This window comes from Cricetulus griseus (assembly GCF_003668045.3).
Source record: "Cricetulus griseus strain 17A/GY chromosome 1 unlocalized genomic scaffold, alternate assembly CriGri-PICRH-1.0 chr1_1, whole genome shotgun sequence".
NCBI lineage: Eukaryota > Metazoa > Chordata > Mammalia > Rodentia > Cricetidae > Cricetulus > Cricetulus griseus.
In genome coordinates this window covers 101,315,263-101,335,425 of record NW_023276807.1, presented here as the reverse complement: position 1 = coordinate 101,335,425, position 20,163 = coordinate 101,315,263, and positions in this window count along the sequence as shown.

The window sequence follows — 20,163 nt, the reverse complement described above, 5'->3', positions numbered from 1 at the left end:
GTGTGGACTGGACACATCACATAATAACGTGGCTGGCACTTTCATCTTGGAGTGCTCAGTCTCCAGAATTGTGAGTGATAATAGTTGATTCCCTCTATGTGGCTTAGTCTAAACTATTTTGTTAGAGTATGAGGATCAGACTGAAACAGTGCACTAAGGCTTGTCCTTATGACAGTTCTAAGGATGTGATGTTCACTTCACATCCCATTTCACAGCTGCAAATGTCACTCTTAGGAAGGAGGTGTCAAAAGGACACATGGCCAGAGAACATTGAAGTTATTATTTTTTATTACTTTATTTTGTTTGTCTCACTATGTAGCCTTGCCTGGCCCAGAACTTACTATGTAGACCAGGCTGGTCTGAAACTCATACATATCCACCTGCCTCTGCCTCCTGAGTTCTGGGATTAAAGCATGTGCCACCACTCCTGGCCTTAAAACTAAGTTAACTGTTAGGTCAGGGCACACTTTTGAAAGCCAGGCTGCAAGCAGGAGCAAGGGCCCAGGCTCTCTCAGGATTTGCTTTGCAGGTGGCCTCCTTAACTGACAGCCTTCCCAGCCCCTCACTCATCTCCCCTTCTCCAGGTATCTGGGATCCTGCTACATCCTTTCCCTGCTTGCACCTGGCCCAGGTTTTGAGGGTGCCTGTCTTAGTTGGAAGTTTAGGCCTCCCCTGGGCCCAAGGGCATGTGCACAGTAGGGGGCAGCCTGCTTGCCTAAAGGAACTGAGCATGTGCTCAGAGAAGGTGTAGCGTGAAGTGCTTGACAGATACACTTCTGCATCCTTCGGGGGTCACTTTGTCCTTCTGGGCCTTAGTCCCTGTGAAAAGTAGGGATAATGGGATAATGTTAGTGCCTATTGGAGGGGTTTCAGAGAATGCTATGAAGCAGAACTTGTGAAACCTTTACACTGTCCCTGGAACACAGTGGGTATCCTGACAACCAGACATTTATCAAACCAAGTACCTAGGTTCCCACCAGTTCTGGGGACTTAGCCCATGCAGAGCACAGTGTCAGGCAACATTTCTCTATCATGGACAAACACTCATCTGGACAGCATTCTGTAACCTAGTATTCCTGCACAAACTGAGTCTGTGTTTGTGGCCTCAGTTTTGGTGTGCTTGCTGTGGTCTCTAAAAGAGGGTGCGGGACTCATTTGAGGTCACACAGTTATGGAGGGTAGGTCAGACACAGTAGTCCTCCTGGCAACTCCCCATGGGTCTTGATAAACCTCCAGAGTTAAGATTAAGGCAGGACCTTTAATCCCAGCACTCAGGAGTTAGAGGCAGGAAGACATCTGAGTTTGAGGCCAGCCTGGTCTGCCGAGCAAGTTCCAGGACAGCCAGGGCCACACAGTGAAACCGTGTCTTGAAAAACAAAACAAAACAAACAAACAAACAAACAAAAAAGATTAAGGCAGGGCCTGATGGACACATGTACAGTCCTAGAATGGTTAGAAAGAATTGAATGCCAGTCAGTGATAGACAGCTTGCCTGGCATGAGCAGGACCTTCAGTCAGTCCTTATCACTAAAAAGAAAACCTTGCTGGGGACAGTGGTACACACCAGTCAACCTAGCGTTTGGGGAGTGGAAGCAGAAGGATCAGAGTTCAAGGTCACTCTGGATACATAGCAAATTAGAGGTCAGCCTGAGCTACATGAGCTGGTGTGTTAACAACAAATACCATCCCTATCAAATAAAACAAAACAATCCACAAACTAAGGAAAAGGCTCTGGGGGTCCCAGGCAGGTCATCAGACTCATCTGTTGTGCTCCTTTCTTGCTTTTCGTTGGGGCCATCTTTCCCTACCCCCAGCTTTAATGCATAGCCCCCCCCCTTTTTTTTTATATCAGCTGAGCCTTCTGCCAAAGAAAACTCATCAGTGCCTGAAAACCAGCTAGCTGGGAGGAGGCTGCTTTGGAATGTCGGAGGGGGTCACGGAGCCGCTTGTGAGCAGCCAGCAGAGAACTCAGCAGAGAAATTGAACAGCTAGCTACCTTTTTTGGGGAAGTCAGAGCTCCGTGTGTGGGAAAAGATCCAGGGCAGGCCAGGCTGGAGACTCAGCCTCAGTTTCCCATCATCTCCACCACTACAGCCTTGACAGGGCACGAAGCTCTGTGGTGGAAGTGGCTGCTGGAGACACAGGAAGAGAGCCCTCCGTCTTCGGTGGGCTGACATGCTGGCAGGAGGCAGCCAGTTTTAAAGTTTATCCTATTCCTGAAGCAGGAGGCTGGGGCCTAGCAGCTCTGATCAACATTCTTGAGGCTGGATGGATTTCAAAGTTCAAAAAATTCTTTTGAGTTTTAAAAAGCTATGGGTGGGGGTGGGCAGGTGTGGTGGTACAGGCCTATAGTCCCGGTACTTCGGAATTTGAGTCCAGTTTGAGATACATAGCAGGAGCCTGTCTCAAACAACAAAACAGGGCTGGCAAGATGATTCTGTGGGTGTTTGTTACCAAGCTTGATGACCTGAGTTTGATCCCCTGATTCCTCTGACTGACACACATGCACTGTAGCCTGTGCTCTCAGTTGTATGTGCACACACAATTAAATGTAACAGTAATGCTAATATATGAAACAAAAAGTGACCTGGTGGGCTCTGAGGAGCAATTCTGTAACTAGAAGTTATTATTATTATTAATTATTTATTGTTATTGGTTTGTCTGTGAGATCGGCTCTCACTATGCCGTCTAGGCTAATTTTAACTGCCTGAGTTCTTCCTGCCTCAGCCTCCTGAGTTGCTGGGCACCATACTTGGTGAGAGTATGACCCTTCAGTGGCCTCAGCTTATTCAGACCCGGCTTTGTTTCAGAGGAACATCCCTTGAGTGTGTAAGAAAGCCTCTGGAGGCCTGCTTTTTAATGATGATGGGTGTGTAATGAAAGGTTAAGGACCTTCTTCCTTCCCCCATGTGAACATGAGAAGCTGAGGCTCAGTGCAGGGAGTGGGGGTATCACATACTCAAGACCCTTGGATCGAGAGGAAGGTGTAGGGGGTAGAAAAATAGGGCTGGGTGAGTCCTCATTTAAGGCTTGTCTCCACTAAGATCTGAGTCTGGGAGAAAGGCAGGGCCTGAGGAGAGGAGATTCCTTGGCTAAGCCTCAGTGGCTCCTCAGTCAGTTTGGCCACGAAGGAGTTAAGTTGAAGCTGGGCCAGGGCCAGACCTTCTGCAGCACAGGACTGTAACAGGGCCTGCCTGTCTGGGGCCTGTTTACCAGCTGTGCTTGCATCACTAGCTCCAATGTGCAATGCAAACATTCACATTGTTGGGTCATGAGAAACGCAGGACTGTGGTGACATCATGCCCAGACAGGAGGCTCTTACCATCCTCCCTCTGCCTCAAGTTGAAGCAGTTTGATTATTGCCTTTAACAGGAATTCTGTCTTCTTATAAAAACCGATTGAAGAGACTTAGCCAGTGGGGGTGATGGCGATTGGAGTGTGTTTGAGTGTGTGTGTGTTTTAAGGGCTAAAAATAGCCCATCTAGGACTCCTTTTGGGGTATTTGTGTGTATTAATGCACCATTGTTTATATTAAATCTGTGTCACACCGGACATTTCGTCTGAATTTGGCTGGGAGATGGGATGAGAGGAATCACTTGGGTCTTTTTATTCCTCTGTTTTTTCCTTTTGGGAGGAAAACATGTAATCCAAGTAAAAGGGTCCTTGTCCACAGTTTAGACAAACCTTTGCTAACTGGTTGAGGAATGTGAGGCTCAGAGAGGGAAAGGACATCCCTGAGGGCACACAAATTCCCATGCCCCTCGGAGGTATTTGTATCAGGACCCTCAGCCCCCACTTCAGTGATAGGAGTTATTTTTCAGATTGTTGAAGAGAGAAGTGCTTCTGCTCACAATTACTTGGGTGTGCAATTATTATTAATTTCTTTTTTAAGCAGAACAGATTAAGGAAAAAGCCTATTTTTGAGGCAGGATTTCATGTTGTTCAGGCTGGCCTTAAATTCCTTATGTATCTGAGAATGACCTTGCACTTCTGATCCACCTACAGTCTCATCCTTACTCCTTTTGAATGTGGGATTATAGGTGTGTGATAATCACGTCTGCTTTATGAAAGCTGGGAATCAAACCCAGGACTCCATGTATGCTAGGAAGGCACTCTACCAATTCAGCTACATCTCTTACCCTTTAAGTTTATTTATTTATTTTTAATTATGTGTATATTTGCAGTGCTGGGATGAGACCCAGGCATGCAGTGTACTATTGACCTGCAACAGCGGCAAGGAATTAAGGTAGACCAGATGGTGGTGACAGCAATGCTGGCAGTGGTAGATGCTGAGTGGATGGTGGCAGCAGAGAAGAGTGAATGGGACCAAAAGAGATCTCAGCCAGGCTGGACATGAGGTCACCTCTCCTTCTCTGATGCTAGACTTGCCTAAGACTTTGAGCTATCTGTTCCTCTCTTGATCATCCAAGGCCTCCTTCTGTGACCCTTTCCTAAGAAACCCACTCATGGTTTCTTACAATGGCCACTAAAGAACAATATCCCAGTCTGGGGTGCTGGATTTAGCTAATAAAAATAAGAATTAAGGGACTGGGGAGATGGCTCAGTATTGCATGCGTGAAGACAATCTGTAGTCCGTAAGGTTAGGATAACTTTATTCAGATAAACACCAGCCAAACGCAAGCCAGAGCGTGCCCAGAGGCAGCAAGCTAGTGAGGCCAGAGCCAAGGGGCTCTCCATGTGTCTGTGGCTCCTTAAGAATTGCTCCCTGGTCATCCTCAACCTCCCCTGACCATGCCCTCATGGGCGTGACCAGGCACACCTGTAGGGGCTTCTAGGAGGCGGAGCTACAGCGTCTCCCTACAATTCCCCTTTTAGTCTAAAAAAGGATTAAAACTTAATAGTGTAAAACATCCAAAATTAACAATTGTAAAGGTGAAATACAAGAAGATACAATAATCTGCTATTGCACATCCTAACTATGTCTATTCCGGCTAAGCCTTAAAGTCATGTGGAAAGGATGTCTAACTTGAACACCTCCTTCCAATCCCAACTCTAAACAATAAGAAAGTTATTCCTAACTAGGCTTATACTACCCTAATAGACAATAATGGGGAACGGGGGCATAGCATCTTCTAAGTTTCTTCCTGCTGAAACGGGATGATGGCAGCCTTGAGGGGTCCCATGAGAAAAAATGTTAGTATAGTGAAAGTCTCTAATGGGTTATCTCCAGTCCATGTTAGATAGAATTTGCTTGATTGAAAATCTAGGTTGAAATCCTCAACTTGATTGAAGTCAGTACTCGAAACTCTGGTCAGAGTGTCAGATGAAACGGAGTAAGTTGGATCCAGTGCAGTCAAAGAGGTATGGCCCAATTCCTTTTCCAGAGCATCCAGGGATTGTCATCAGGCGGGTCTTCATTGGCTGTATGGGACTCAAATATAAGTGTTAGCAAAGAAATGTTTGCTTGCATATGTATGTATGCTGGGAAAGGCAACCATGAGAAAACGACAATTATGAGAGGGTGTAGGCCTTGAAAGAAAGAGCCAAGAAAAGACAAAAGATAGCCCTCAAATTCTTCATTTATTCTGTATTACATCAATTGGCTTCTTGATATAATACAGAAACTCTAAAATTTAGTTAAACAACATGCTTGGATTTTAGGGGAGGAAAGCCAAATCCAACTCTAAGACCAGCATTGATTTAATTGAATGGGGACTAGGAAATGAAGAGAAATAGAGTTATTTGAGAGATAGCTGTAAAGTTTACTGTATGGCACATTCCTTTTGTTTGATGGTTATAGCTACCTTCTTTCCTTTAAGTATAACAAGTACTGCTCTTGCAGAGGACTTTTGTTTGGGTCCTAGCACTCATGTCAGGAAGCTCATAGCTGCCTGGAACTCCAGCTCTAGTAGATCCAATGCCTCTAGTCTCTGAGGGCACCTGTACTCATGTGCACATACCCTCATACAGACACGTATTTACATGTAATTAAAAATAATAGAAATACATCTTTTTAAAAGTGCATAGTTAAATGTGATGTCATAGATCCTATGGCTCATGGAATATCAGGTGAACACCTGTCTGTCAACCAGTTCTTTTTCCTGTTGATCACTTTTGGTGTGAGACAGTCTCACCCACCTCCCTGTCGCCTTTCTCCTTCTTTCTGGCTTGCTCTTGTGCCCCAGGTGTTGAATCACAGTAGACTTAAGCTATTATGGACAATTCTGTCTCCCTTGTCTTCCCATACTGCTGTCACCAGGGAGGATCTAGTGGTTTTAAAATAATTCCCTTAAAGTTCTTTGACATCTCTTTCAGATGGTGACGAAGACTCATTCAGACTCATCTGCTCCCTTGGATGTAGGCTAGACTCAGTGACTCATTTCAGAGAGGGACTTCTGAGGGTGGTTCACAAACGCTATTGTTGCTTTTGCCTCACACTCTTACTCACTCTAGGGGAAGTGTGCATGCTGGTTGCCAGCTGCCATGTTGTAAGGACACTGAGTGAGGCCCACATGGGGAGGAACCAAGTCCTTCCACAACAACTAGCCCTGACTTGTAGAGGTGGCTTTTGAGTGACTATGTCATGTTGCAGAATATTTGTTTACACTGTAAAGTTGTTTCTCTGCCTAAGGCTCCTTCTGATTGGCTTAATAAAGAGCTAAATGGCCAATACTTAGGCAGGAGAGATAGGCGGGACTTCTGGGGAAAGAGAGAGGAAACTGAGATGACTCTAGGCATATGGGAGATGCCAGGAGACACAGAACAAGTAGGACATACAGAAATGGAGAAGAGGTTAAAAAAGCCACTTGGTAGATTAATAGAAACAGATTAATTTAAGTTATAAGGGTTAGTTGGAGGCAAGCCTAAGCTAAAGGCCAAGCTTTCATAATTAATAATAAATCTCCATGTTCTTATTTGGGAGCTGGCTGATGGGACAGAGAAAGACTCCCTACATTCTGATTTACCAAGAGCTGGTGATCTATTATTTGTTTCTACCACTGTTTTCTCTCCCTCCCTCTCTTCTTCTTTCTCTCTTCCCTCTCTCCTTTTCCCCTCTTTCTCCCTTACTCTTCCTCTCTCTTCTTCCCTCCCTCCTCCCTCCCTCCTCCCTCCCTGTCTCCCCCTTCTTTTTCTTATTTGAAGTATGGTCATACTACACAGCCCAGGCTTGCCTGGAATGTGCCATGTAGCCCAGGCTAATCTTAAATTTCTGATTCTCCTAAATTAATTTTATGAGTTTCCCAAATGCTGGGATCATGGCCATGTGCTGGATTTTGGTATATTAGTCTACTAACTATACTTCTTTTTTTAATTTTAATTTTTTAACAAGGTGTTGCTATGTTGCCCAGGCTGGAAGCTCCCTTCCTTCCTTCCTCCCTTCCTTTCCTCCCTCCCCCTCCCTTCCTCCCTCCCTCTCTTCCTCCCTCTTTCTTTCTTTCTTTCTTTCTTTCTTCCTTTCTTTGAGACAGGGTTTCTCTGTGTTACCCTGACTATCCTGGAACTCACTCTGTAGACCAGGCTGGCCTCAAATTCAAGATATCCACCTGCCTCTGCCTCCTGAGTGCTGGGATTAAAGGTGTGCACCATTACCACCTGGCTTAAACTTGACTTTCAATGATATTTGACCTCTTTGTACTGTCACCTAGTCACCTTTCTAAGTTAATATCTGGGCACAAATAAACTCATAGGTGGTATGAGTCAGAAATACCCACTAATTTATTATTCCTGATATCTGTCCACAGAAGGCTTGAGAAAACTGAAATGCTCACTGTTGTTTCCTGATCAGATTTTGTGATGCTGGGTCTTGAACCAGGAGGGGCTGAGTCTAGAGACGGCAGAAAGAGGATGCAGGTACCACGCTAGGCAAATGCCCTACCACTGTGCTACATTCCTAGCCCAAGAAAATAGATATTACAAAACTTTTTTTCCATGGAAAATTCCATCTATAGGTCAATTATTCCGCATGGCTGCTAACATTGACTTCCAACACACTAAAACTTCTTTGACTTATTGAATCACAAGTGAAATAGTGTGCCAGATGATGTTGAGTGTGGGGATTTGAGGGTGCCCCCAAAGCACAATTATTCTATCTGTGTATTTCACAGGAGGGAACCAAAGACAGGCAGCTTAGCATAGCATATGAACTAGAGCAAGGGTAGGTAGAAACAAGAACTGCAAATACTGAGTTCTTTCTTGTCTCTGGGCAGTGAGGATTGCTTCACAGTGCCCGAATATTTGTTTCATGTGGAGGTGGTTCCTAAGGCTAGGCTGCTGGATGCTCCTCTGGCTCAGGACATGTCCAGGATTTCCTGTGTGTGGGAGAGACAGGATGAGCAGATAAGTTCTCCAGGCCCTTTTCCCAAGTATATGAAACTTTCTCCCTGGTGAGTTGGCAGTAGCCTTGGCCATGAGCTTCCACCACAGACACAAGCTTTATGTGTTTCTGAACAGTCATTGAAAGAGATGGCTGAGGCTAGAGATGTGGCTCACTTGCTAGGAGTGCTTCTTTAGCAGACACAGGACTCTCAGGTTCTGTCCCCAGAATCACGCCTGTGTCTCCACACTTAGGCAGAGGCATGAGACTCAGAGTGCAGACCTGCAACACCCACATAAAATGAGCCAAGCACAGTGGTGTTTGTATATAACCCCAGTGCTGGGCAGACAGACGGACATACCCTTGAGTCTTGCTGGTTCCAGTCTAGGTTAAGAAAACTGTGTTTCAAACGATAAAGAAGGGGCTGGAGAGATGGCTCAGCAATGATGAGCAAGTACTGTTCTTCCAGAGGACCTGAGTTTGGTTTCCAGCATCTATGCCAGGTAGCTTTAACCATATGTGTGGTAGTTTGAAAGAAAATCATCCCCATAGGAAGTGGCACTATTATTATGAGGTGTGGTCTTGTTGGTGTAGGTGTGGTCTTGGTGGAGGAAGTGTGTCACTGTGGAGGTGCGTTTTGAGGTCTCATATATGCTCAAGCCACGCCAGTGAGACAGTTCACTTCCTGTTGCTTGCAAGTCAAGATGTAGGACACTAGGCTACTTCTCCAGCACTATGTCTGCCTGCATGCCACCAGGTCTCACCATTGATGATAATGGACTGAACCTCTGAAAATGTAAGCCAGCCCAATTAAATGTTTTCCCTCCTTCTTCTTCTTTTTTAAAGATTTATTTATTTTTATGTATGAATGCTCTATCTGCTTTTATGCCTTTATGCCAAAAGGGGACATTAGTTCCCACCTAGAGATGGTTGTGAGCCACCATGTGGTTGCTGGGAATTGAACTTGGGTCCTCTGGAATAGCAGCCAGTGCTCTTATCTGCTGAGCCATCTCTCCAGCCCCTAAATGCTTTCCTTCTAAGAGTTGCCATGGCCATGGTGTCTCTTCACAGAATTAGAAACCCTAAGTCAGCAGGTAATTCCAGCTCCTGGGGATCTGATGCTGTCTTCTGCCTCTATGAACATCTGCACTCATGCGCACATACCCCACACAAACATGTGAACACACACGTAATTAAATAAAACCTTAAAAAAGAAACAGAACAGAGGGCTGATGAGATGGTTCAGTGGGTTTAGACTCAGTCTCCAAGCCTGATGAACCAAGTTTGATTCCCAGAACCCACATGGTGGCAAGAGAACTGATGCTCACAAATTGGCCTCCAGGTACTCACTGGCCTCCACAAGCATACAGCACCACGCACAGGCACACAAGCACAAAGTCAAGATCATCTTTGATTATATAGTGAGTTCAAGACTAAGCCATGCTACATACCATACTCTCTCAAAAAAAGAGGGAGATAGTTGAACTATACATGGGGGTGCACACTTGTGAGCCTAGCACTCAGGAATCTGCATGAGCAAGAGGAGACCCCAGGGCTTCCTTGTAAGGAGGTTGGACCCATATAAGAAGTTGAGCAAACTGCTTCAGGGCCATTGTGCTTACCCCCTCTATGGAGCTGTCAGAGGCACAAGGTGGTTAAGGAGGCTGGAGACATTATACAGGTTCTCATCCTTCATCCCAGCAGCTAGCCTCTGGTAGGTATAAAGGTGATTGTCAGGGAGATAAGGGCCATTTGACCCCAGGGAAGTCCAAATTGTCTTTATGCCTGAATATCAGTATTCTTCCTTCAAATACATCTAGGTTACACCTCCCAGCCTCCCCTGGGGTTAGGAAGGACCTCAGGACTGATTCTAGACATCAAAATGAAATGAAAGTTGAAAGGATGTGTGGTGTTTCCTTGCTCGGCTCCTTAATGTAGACGGCTGCTTATGGTTCTACCTCTGTCTCCATGTATCTTTGACATAACTTTGGAAGAAGACAGCATCACACAGATTGCTATGCAAACCATCACAGCTTATTGGCGTTAGCTCCAAGAGGGGAAGCAGTGTGATACTCAGGTACTTTGCCTTTGTGACCCAGGTCGGGGAACATTGTGGCCAAAGCCAGGAGGATTCAAAGCTGTGTGGAGGGAGTCTGTAAGGAAGAGTGTCCTGATGGCATATCCTGATGGCAAGTTGATACATTTGCCCCCCCCCTCCCCCCGGGTGTGGGTAGCTGTCAGTAATATCAGTAAAAGAAACCATACTATAACTCGGCAGGGTGAGACTAGAGACAGTAGGGGTGTGGAGGAGATAAATGTGGGGTGCTTGGTCCCCATGCCTGGAGCCTTCTGTCTCAGAGGTTGGGCCTCTAGCACTCACGTGAAATGGGCAGGGCATTTCCTCCCAGCCTCAGACCAGCCTCACCTCATTCTCAGGTCAAGTGGCCTGAATTTGCTAAGTTTTAAAACCATGTGGCCTAGGCTTCTGGTGGGCTTGTCAGTGCAGTAGGCTCTTCTTGTGGGCTTGCCTAGGAACCTTACTTCCAAGGACTACTAAACAAAGCTGCTGGACCAGCTGCTGGCCTGAGCTGAGGGAGAGACAGCTTCTCCCTCACTTCCCTCCCCCAGTGAAGTGGCCTCCCGGGAAATGGGGCTGGCCCAGCTGCATCCGTGGGAAGATCTAGCCCCCACACCTCGCCCTGACTGTCCCAACTGAGGCCACAGGAAATGAGGCTCTAGCAGCCACGAGCTGTGATCCAGAGGACAATGACAAGAGCGGAAGGCTGTTTGTCCCAGCTAACTTGTTCCCTTGGGAGGATTCCAGCTGCTAGAAACACAAAACTGAAGAGTCAGTGGGAAAACATATCTATAAAAAAATAAATAAACACTCTTTGGGTGTTAGCCAAATGCTGGGGCTCTGAAGGTTTTGTTTAGGTTTTATTTTTTTTGCTCCACTCCCCCACACACTTTCTGTGTATGTGTGCACACATGCAGACTGACAGGACTCGGAATCAGAGCCTAAGGTTTGGAGGACCAGTGTCTGGCTCAAGAGGAAGCCCCACCCCCACCCCACCCCCTGTGACATCTTCCTTCATAAGGTTGGGTTTCACCTTTCCTGCCACCTCTTTTCTTCACTGGCTCTGCTCACTGTTCTCAGTACTGCAACTGCCACTCACTGTGGAGAAGCCTCCTTTTTTGAGGCACAGTCTTGATAGATGACAAGGTGGTCTAGAACTCTCTAGGTGGCCATCAGCTTGGACTCCCCCTCTTGCTCCTGCCCTTGTAAGCTGGGTTCACAAGACTACATCACTACATCTGGCCAGAGAGTTGCTTAAATCCTAATCAAGTCACCATCCTCTGGGCTCTGAAAGCAGCCCTATCTCAAAAAACCAAAAAACCAAAAAAAAAAAAAAAAAAAAACAAAACAAAAAACAAACAAAAACAAACAACACAAAAAACCAAGAAGGTATTCAGGCCTGATCAGTGAGTGGAGAAGAGGGAGGGTCCTCCTTATCAGGTGCAGGGCTGGCGGGGGTGGGGGTGGGGTGGGGGGGCTGATGTGCAGAACAGCTGCAGGTTAAGAAGCTATTGAAGAGGTTGTATGGAGGACTTGCATGCTCTGCTAAGCAGCCTGGTCTTGCTTTCCCAGGCTAGAGTGGTGAGTCTTGATCCTTGGAGCCTGATTAGGTACCCTGATGCTGTGCACTTCTGAGCATCCTTCTGCTCTAGCTCAGCAGACTAGACCTGGATGTTTCTGCAAAGCAGCTACCTGCAGCAGTTCTTGGAAGAGCCTTTCTTGGCTGAGCCTTCTCTCCAGCCCAAAGGTGGGTGTTACACACTTGTTATGGGTTTTCTTCCCCCGTTGGTTTGGCGACCTTGAAGGATCTAAAAAGTCTGGAGGGAGCAGAGATGGCACTGAAAGCCAGCTGCTTGGTTCCTCCCTGCTTCCTGCCTCACACAGGCTCCCTGTGGGCTAGTCCTCTCCCTGTTTTTCTTTTCCCTTGGTGAAGGAGTTGGGCTGTGGTACAGCCTTGCCTGCTCAGTTCTCCCTGCCCCCCACTCCCCAGCCTCAAAGGTCAGGTACGTCCCAGCCTCCCTCAGTCATGGCCATTTATGGCTCTGTTGTTCCAAAATGTGGCCAAATTTATAAACTCCCCTTTCCTGGAGACACGAAACAATTTGTTCAGCACGCAGTGTGGGGGTGGCGCTGGGAGCCTTGGCTAGGCCTGAACTTCAGTCTTAGTCCTAGGGTCCACTGAGCTCCGTCCCCTCCCTGGGCCTCAGTTTCCCCACTCAAAAGAGTAAAAGGAATAGACAAGATCAGTCCTTAAGTCTTTCTAATTTAGAAACATCCAGTTTACTGCTTAAAATGCCAACTGCCTAAGCACACTGGTCTAATCATTGTAAAAGAGGATGGGGATGGGCGGTGGGAAAGCTCAGTGGTTAACGGTGTTTCTGTTTCAGCCTGATGACCCTGGAACCATGTGCAGGTGGAAAAAGAATCAGCTCCACAGAGCTGTCTTCTGATGTGCACCAGCTGTTGGACTCTAACCCATAGTTTACATTTTGTTCTGGGCTGTAAGAAATGGAACCTGGGGTCTTGGAATAAGCTAGGTAACAGTTCTAATTCTGGGCTATATCACCAGAACCTACATGTTTTTGAGCAGGTTCTTTTATGTAGTCCAAGACCCTATCTTTAAAAACATAATTATCAGGTGTCAAAATTGTGGGGAGGAATTGTTAAGACAGGCCTTGGCATATCCATTCATTATGTATTCAGGTTCATGTGAAGGGTTTTCATTTATTTTTTTTAAATTTTCTCTGTTTTTCTGTATTAACCCCATCTTTTCATAAAAATTGTTTTGAGGTATAATTTACTTGTTATAAAACACATTAGGAGAGTAGAGTTCAATGACTTCTAACAAGTTAGCAAAGCTGTGTGGCCTTTACAGCCATCTAAGTTTGTTTTGTTTTGAGATGGGGGTTCACATTTTATCCCAGGCACTTCTCATCGTTTTTGTCTCAGCCTCTGGAGTACTGAGATGACAGAAGAGAGGTTCCACATAGACAGCACCCTCATTCCTTCTGCCTCTCCTCCCAAGTATGAGGGTTACAGATGGGAACTGCCATCCCCAGCCTGGACTTCTTTTCCAGGAGAAAAAGAAATGTCCTTTAGACGAGCAACTGTTACTGTGGAACTGAAGCCCAGAGCCCAGTGAGATCAGTACTGTGACTGTTGTGCGGGAGTCCCACAGGAAACCTGAGGGCAGCCTGCAGGTCACAGGGGGAGGATATTGGGGAGCATCGCTGACTATTGGTGCCCAGTGCCTGGGCTCCCCAGACAGCAAAGACCTTGGGACTAAATGAGTCACAGTCATGGCCCAACCACGGAGGCCCTACCTACAGGGCATCCTAAACCTCTCCCAGAGACTATGAGAAGTGGAACCGGTAGAACATTTGTCTAGCATGTAGAAGGCCCCTAGGTTCCCTCCCTGGCACTGAAGGGGGTGTGAAACTGGGAAGTAGAGTTACATCTCCTCTCTACACCTGAGAGAATGGAAGCTGGGACAATAAACTCACTTATCCAGTGTCACAGAGCTAAGAAAAGGCAGAGCTGGGTTTAAGCCAGGTCTCTTGGTGTGTGGAGTTCCAAATATCTCATATGTTAAGTAAAGACTCCGCCACTGAACTACATTTTATGCTGAACATTCCCCAGTGCTTGGGTTTGGGTGGTAAACATTCCACGAAGGCCTGTGTGTTAAGGACTTGGTCCATAGCCTGTGGCACAAAGATAGCACCTTTAAGAAGCAGGGGCTAGTGGAAGGTCTTTGGGCCATTGGGGAAGTGCCCTTTAAGGGGGTTGTGGGCCCAGGTCCATTCTTTATTTTTTCTCTTGCTTCCTGGACATGGGGTTGGTTGCTTTTATTGTAGCACTGGCTGCCGAGACCAGTGCAATGGGGCATGATTATTGAGTTTACTTTTTTGATTTTGTTTTGTTGTTTTTTGAGACGGGGTTTCTCTGTGTAAACCCAGCTGTCCTGGAACTCACTCTGCAGACCAGGCTGGCTTGAATTAGCAGAGATCTACCTACCTCTGCCTCCCTAGTGCTAGGAGTAAAGGCATGTAACACCACCGACCAGCCTGAGTTTACCTTTCAATGCTATGAAAAAACAAACAAACAAACAAATGCCTGACGGTGATGGCACTCGCCTTTAATCCCATCACTCGTGATGCAGAGGCAGGCGGATCTCTGAATTTGAGGCCAGTCTGGTCTACAGAGCAATTTCCACGACAGCCAGGCTATAGAGAGGAAACCTTGTCTCAAAAAACAAACAAAAAAACCCAAAAACAACAACAACAACAACAAATGACCAAAAGCAGTTTGGGAAGGAAATGGTTTATTTACCTTCTACATACTGATCCTTTACTGAGGGAGGCCAAGGCAGGAACTCAATCAGGAGAGGAATCTGAAGGCAGGAACTTATACAGAGGCCATGGAGGAGTGCTGCTTATTTATTGGCTTACTTCTCATGACTTTCTCAGTCTGATTTTCTATAGAACCCAGGAATGGAACCCACACAGAGAGCGTAGCCCTCCTACATTAATCGTTAATAAAGAAAATATCCCACAGACTTGCCTGCAGGCCAATCTGACAGAGGTGTTCCTCTTCCAGGATGACTCTAGCTAGTTTGTGTCAAGTTGACAAAACCTAAGGAGGACAGTTGCTTTTCTGTTGCAGTAATAACACACCTGTTTACAAGCAGGGCTACCTGACACCAGGTATAATTCAGCTTTCGTCACTCTTAAAGATGCCTCAGATGACTGAACTTGGAGAAAGAAGAGGTTTCCCTTGGTTGCCCTGTAGTTGTTGGTGTGGTCAACTAGCTAGGGTCTAGAATCACTAGAAGGCAAGCCTCCAGACACACATTCCTTTTTCTCACCCTTCACTACTCTTATGTGTATGTTCAAAGAGGTGTAGGAACCTGCTTGAGGCCACACAGCCTGTGAGTGGCTGAGAACAAATGAGACTTTCACCTGTGTTCTGGGATTTAGTTCAGGTCTCCTGGTACCTCCTTTAAGCCTCAGACCAGAACACAACAAAGGCCCTGCTTTCCCTCTGCTGCTTGCTGTCTCTCCCCCCCCAACACACACTTTCATACTGAACCCAGGGTGTTTTCTAGGGATTTTGTCTGCTTCTGCTCAAAATCAGACATGTGGAGGAGGCGTGAGAAGCCCAGCAGCATGCCCTGTCCCAGTTATCCAGCTCCCTGGGAGCTGGCCCACCTTAGGGCCATCCTAGACTGTCTGCACCTCTATCATGTGACCCTGATGATAGCGTCTTTTTAAGTGACACTTTCTAAGCCACAAACAGGAGCTTACTTAAGTCCTGAGTCACCCAGTTTGTTCCGATGGGTGAATGGGCTTTTCAGTAAGACCGTTGGCTTTGAAAGGGCTGCTCCCTTAGTTTTTCCAGACAGGAGATATGGTTCAGAGAAAAGTTAACTTTCATGGTATGAAAATTTCCAAGGAAGAAAATATGTCAATCTTGTGATTTAATTGTTTCTAAAAAACAAGAGCAACAAATAACCCCCAAGAAGAGCAACAAAAACCAACCCTTTTTTTATGATTGGCCTGATTAGTGCAGGCTGTTCAAGGTCTAGGCCAAGCTGTAGGAGGTCATGGAAGGCAGTTAAGAGGATGGGAGTTCCCCAGTGGCGTTTTGTTTCTCCAGAGCCTTGCCATCCAGCTCTCTAAGAAGCTGTGAAGAACCCATCTGAAAATTCCTGGGAGAGCTGTAGACTATGAGTCAGAACCCTGTGTAAGTGTTACTGCTCTGAAGGGAAAGTATCCTGGCAGTCGGGAGCCAAGGAATACCATATAGTCACAACACACACACACACACACCCTAATCACTGTTAGTATTTTTTGGTACTGGGCATAGAACTTCATGCATGCTAGGCCAAAGGTTCTACCACTGAGTGGGTCCCCGGCCTGAGAGGTTTCTGGTTTGTTTTCAGCTGCACATACATAACCAAGATGAACACCCTTCCTGTTCTGCACGGACTATGGGATTTTCTTATTTTGTTGATGCTGCTTGTGCTTTTGGGACAGGGTCTCAGCATGTACTCTGGCTGGGCAGGAACTCACCATGTAGACCAGGCTGGCCTCAACTCACAGACACAGCAGAGATAGGCCTTTCTCTGCCTCCCAAGTGCTGGGATTGGAGGTGTTTGGAGCCACACCAGGCTGGGGGAGTGATTCCTGAGATGCTGGACTTTCAGTCTGAAACCAAGGGGGTTCCAGGCAAACTGGGTTGAACCAGCCACCCTATATATAGTATTTACTATGCTGCCTGACAGTGTTCCAAACATTTTTTAAATACTAACTCTTCCAGTTTACATGGTAGCCCTGTGAGGTTAGTACTATTATTATCTTCATTTTATAGATCCTTAGGGGAATCTGGAGCTCACAGGGGTTAAGTGGCTTTCCAGGGCCACACAGCTGGCCAGATGCAGAGCTGAGGGAAACTACTGAAGCCTGGCTCTGGGTCTAGGGTGGTAAAAGCCATATCACGTCATCTTGCTTCTAAGTAAGTTTGTCTTCAGTTAGTCACAGAGCCAAAAGACCAAGGGCAGACTGGATACCCAGGAGACCAGATCTGGTTCTCTGTGATTATCAAAGGCCCTGGCTTTTCTGGACACAGGCTGCCCTAACAGTGAAGAGTGAAGTATGGAATAGCCCTTTCTTTGTCTTATTTTTTTAAATTAAAACCTTTTTTTCAGAAGTAGGTCTTGTTAGCCAATTTGACAAGGACCTCACTCTACAAAACATAAACTCTAACCCTACAGTTTATATCCTCTGCATTTAGCTGGAAATTCCTCATGGAGTGCAGAATTCTTGAAACCTCACCCCATAGCCCGAGGCTTCCAGGGAAACAGTGTGTATGATCTTTTAGGCTTTAACATTCAAGTCAGCATTTCATTTGTTCATGCCACAAATGTGTTTGACTCGTGTAACTTTCCAAGTGACAGCCTAGGCCAGGGTCAACCTATTAAGTTGCTATCGTCATTTAGGGCTGGATGGTTCTGTACCCTGAGGTTTGTGGCACGTTTCCCAGCTTTCCTGCCCTCTGCTAGCTAATGCCACTAGCCCCTCCCCAGTGGTTCCAAACATCTCTACACATTATCTGATATTCTCTGTGAGGGAAAAATCAACTCTGGTTAAGATCTGCTGACTTAGACTAAAAAAAGGCCTCTCATTTCTGACTGTTACCTTCCCAGAGAAGAAGCTGAAAGTCTACAAAATACCACTGAGGTTGTTTGTATTGACCAACTACTCCTGGGCATGGGCTTGCCCTGAGATGTGGTTAGTTTGACTCCATTGGAGAAAACTGATTCTTCCTTTGCAAGCAGGTATCAGTTGCAGACAGCTTCTTGGTTAGGGGTGGGAGCCCATGTCCCCAACCTACTGCCTTCTCTCACTGCTGGGGCCCCATCTGGCTTGGACCTCTATAGGCCCTGTATATGTTGCCACTGTCTCTGTATCAGTCCTTGGGGTCATCCATCACCTCTGGCTCTTAGAATCTTTCGGTCCCTCAGCTGGGGGGGAAGGGCTTTGTTTCAGACATCCCATGTAGGACTGGGTGATACAAAGTCCTTCACTCTCTGCACATTGTCCAGTTATGAGTCTCTGTGTTAATCACAATCTACATCAAGAAGAAGCCTCTCTCATGAAGGCTTAATGAGGCTCTGGTCTATGTGTATAACAATATGTCCTAAAGAGTCATTTTATTTTTATTTTCCTTCAGAAGAATAATAGTATTAGGTTTCCTCCTAGGCCCATGACCTATTTACTCTCAGGTTCTTGGACACTTAACAGTGTCAGGTATGGGTTCCATCTCATGGAATGGGCCTTAAATCCAGGCAAAAAGTAGTTGGTAACTCCTAAAACATTTGTGCCACTGTTGCACCTGCATATCCTCTAGGCAAGTCACTGTTGTAGGTCTCAGAGTTTGTAGCTGGGTGATACTGATGGTTACTTTTCTCCTCCGGTAATGTGCAAAGTAACTCCCAGCACCATGAGAGCTGGTCAGTAGGGGGCAAAGTCCCTAGTTAGGCACCAGCTGGACTTTTCTGTGTTTGATGACACATATAAGTGCTGACTTCTGCATCAGGTTGTGGAGAACAATCAATAATCTTGGTAATAGGCTGTGATGCTTCGTGGTTTCCAGGGGGCCCCTTTCTCGCTAAGCACTCAACAAGATGTAACCCATCCCTGGGTCTGGAGGTTTTACTTGGTGGCATAAGATGTCTAGCTGGCATTGTCTGCCTTATTATTTGGTAACTAGATTCCTTTCATATATGTATGTATTCTAGGTTGTTTCTACAGCAGCAGGTTTCCATATGATTTTTCAAATGGCCTGTAATGTTAGTTGTCCCTCCCTGTATTCCTTCCTTTATCCTTCTTTTCCATTTCCCTGGCCTACTTAGTCTTCCTATTCAAGTTTCTCCTTTTGTTACTCCACAACACTATATTCTGTTTCCCCTTCCTTAGGAGATCCTCTATTCCTGTCTGATCCCTTACTAGATACCTAACCTCTGTGGTTATTCAGATTGTAGCATACATATCAAAGGCTTGAAAGATAACAAACATCCAAGCCGGGCGTTGGTGGCCCACGCCTTTAATCCCAGCACTCAGGAGGAAGAGTCAGGTGGATCTCTGTGAGTCTGAGACCACGCTGGTCCACAAAAGCTAGTTCCAGGACAGCATCCAAAGCCACAGAGAAACCCTGTCTGGAAAAACCAAAACCAAAACAAACAAACAAACAAAAAGATAACATCCAATGTAGGCAGAGTTTTCCTGTGCCAGCAGCTGTTCTCAAATAACCACTTAGAGTCTTAATATTGATTATGAGTGCTTGGCCACTAACTCAGGCTTGTTACTAGTTACTCTTACATTTAAATTAACCTTATTTCTTATCTATGCTTTGTCAGATGGCTTGGTACCTTTTCTCATCTTGCTTCTCTCTGCATCTGCTGGAGACTCCTCTGTCCCCGCCTTTTTTCGTCCCATCATTCTCAATTTGGCTCTCTTGCCTAACCTCCTTCCTGGCTACTGGCCAATCAACGTTTTATTAAACCAATTCAGTGACAAATCTTTGCAGTGTACAGGAAGATTATTCCACAGCAATCCACATATAAGATAAAAACATAAAATATTTGTTGTTTGGGAGTCTGGGTTACCTTACTCAGGATATTTTTCCAGCTCCACCCATTTACTTGCAATTTTCATAATTTTGTTTTTCTTGATATTCAATTGTGTAAATGTAGAACATTTTCATTGTGTGTTCATCTATTGATGGGCATCTAGGCTGCTTCCAATTTCTGGCAATTATGAATACAGCATCAATGAACATGGCTGAGCAAGTGTCTCTCTAGTGGGACGTTGAGCCCTTTGTGTTCCCCTTCATAATTCTGAAACAGAGTCTCTCGTTAAAGCCCAAAGCTTATCTGTTAGTTTAGGCTGACTAGCCAATGGATTTCAGAGATCTGTCTGTGCCCTGCTTGGGGTTATAGGCCCCTTCCTGCCTTTTTATGTGGATGCTGGTTTTTTGAACTCAGGTACTTGTGTTTGCCTGGCAGTATTTCACCAGCTGAGCTATCTCCCCAAACCCATGATTTTCTTTTTAAATATGAACATCTAGCACATGCAGAGTTCTGGGTCAGGTCCTGAGGAATGTGAAACCAGACAATGTCTTCTTTGTGGGTTAATCAAGGAAGACAGAGGTGATGTTAGAGTCCACGGTGGAGGATAAACAAGAATCCATTATGTGGAGAACAGATTGTGGGGGATATTGCCTCCACCACCACCTCCATGTGGGCGACTCT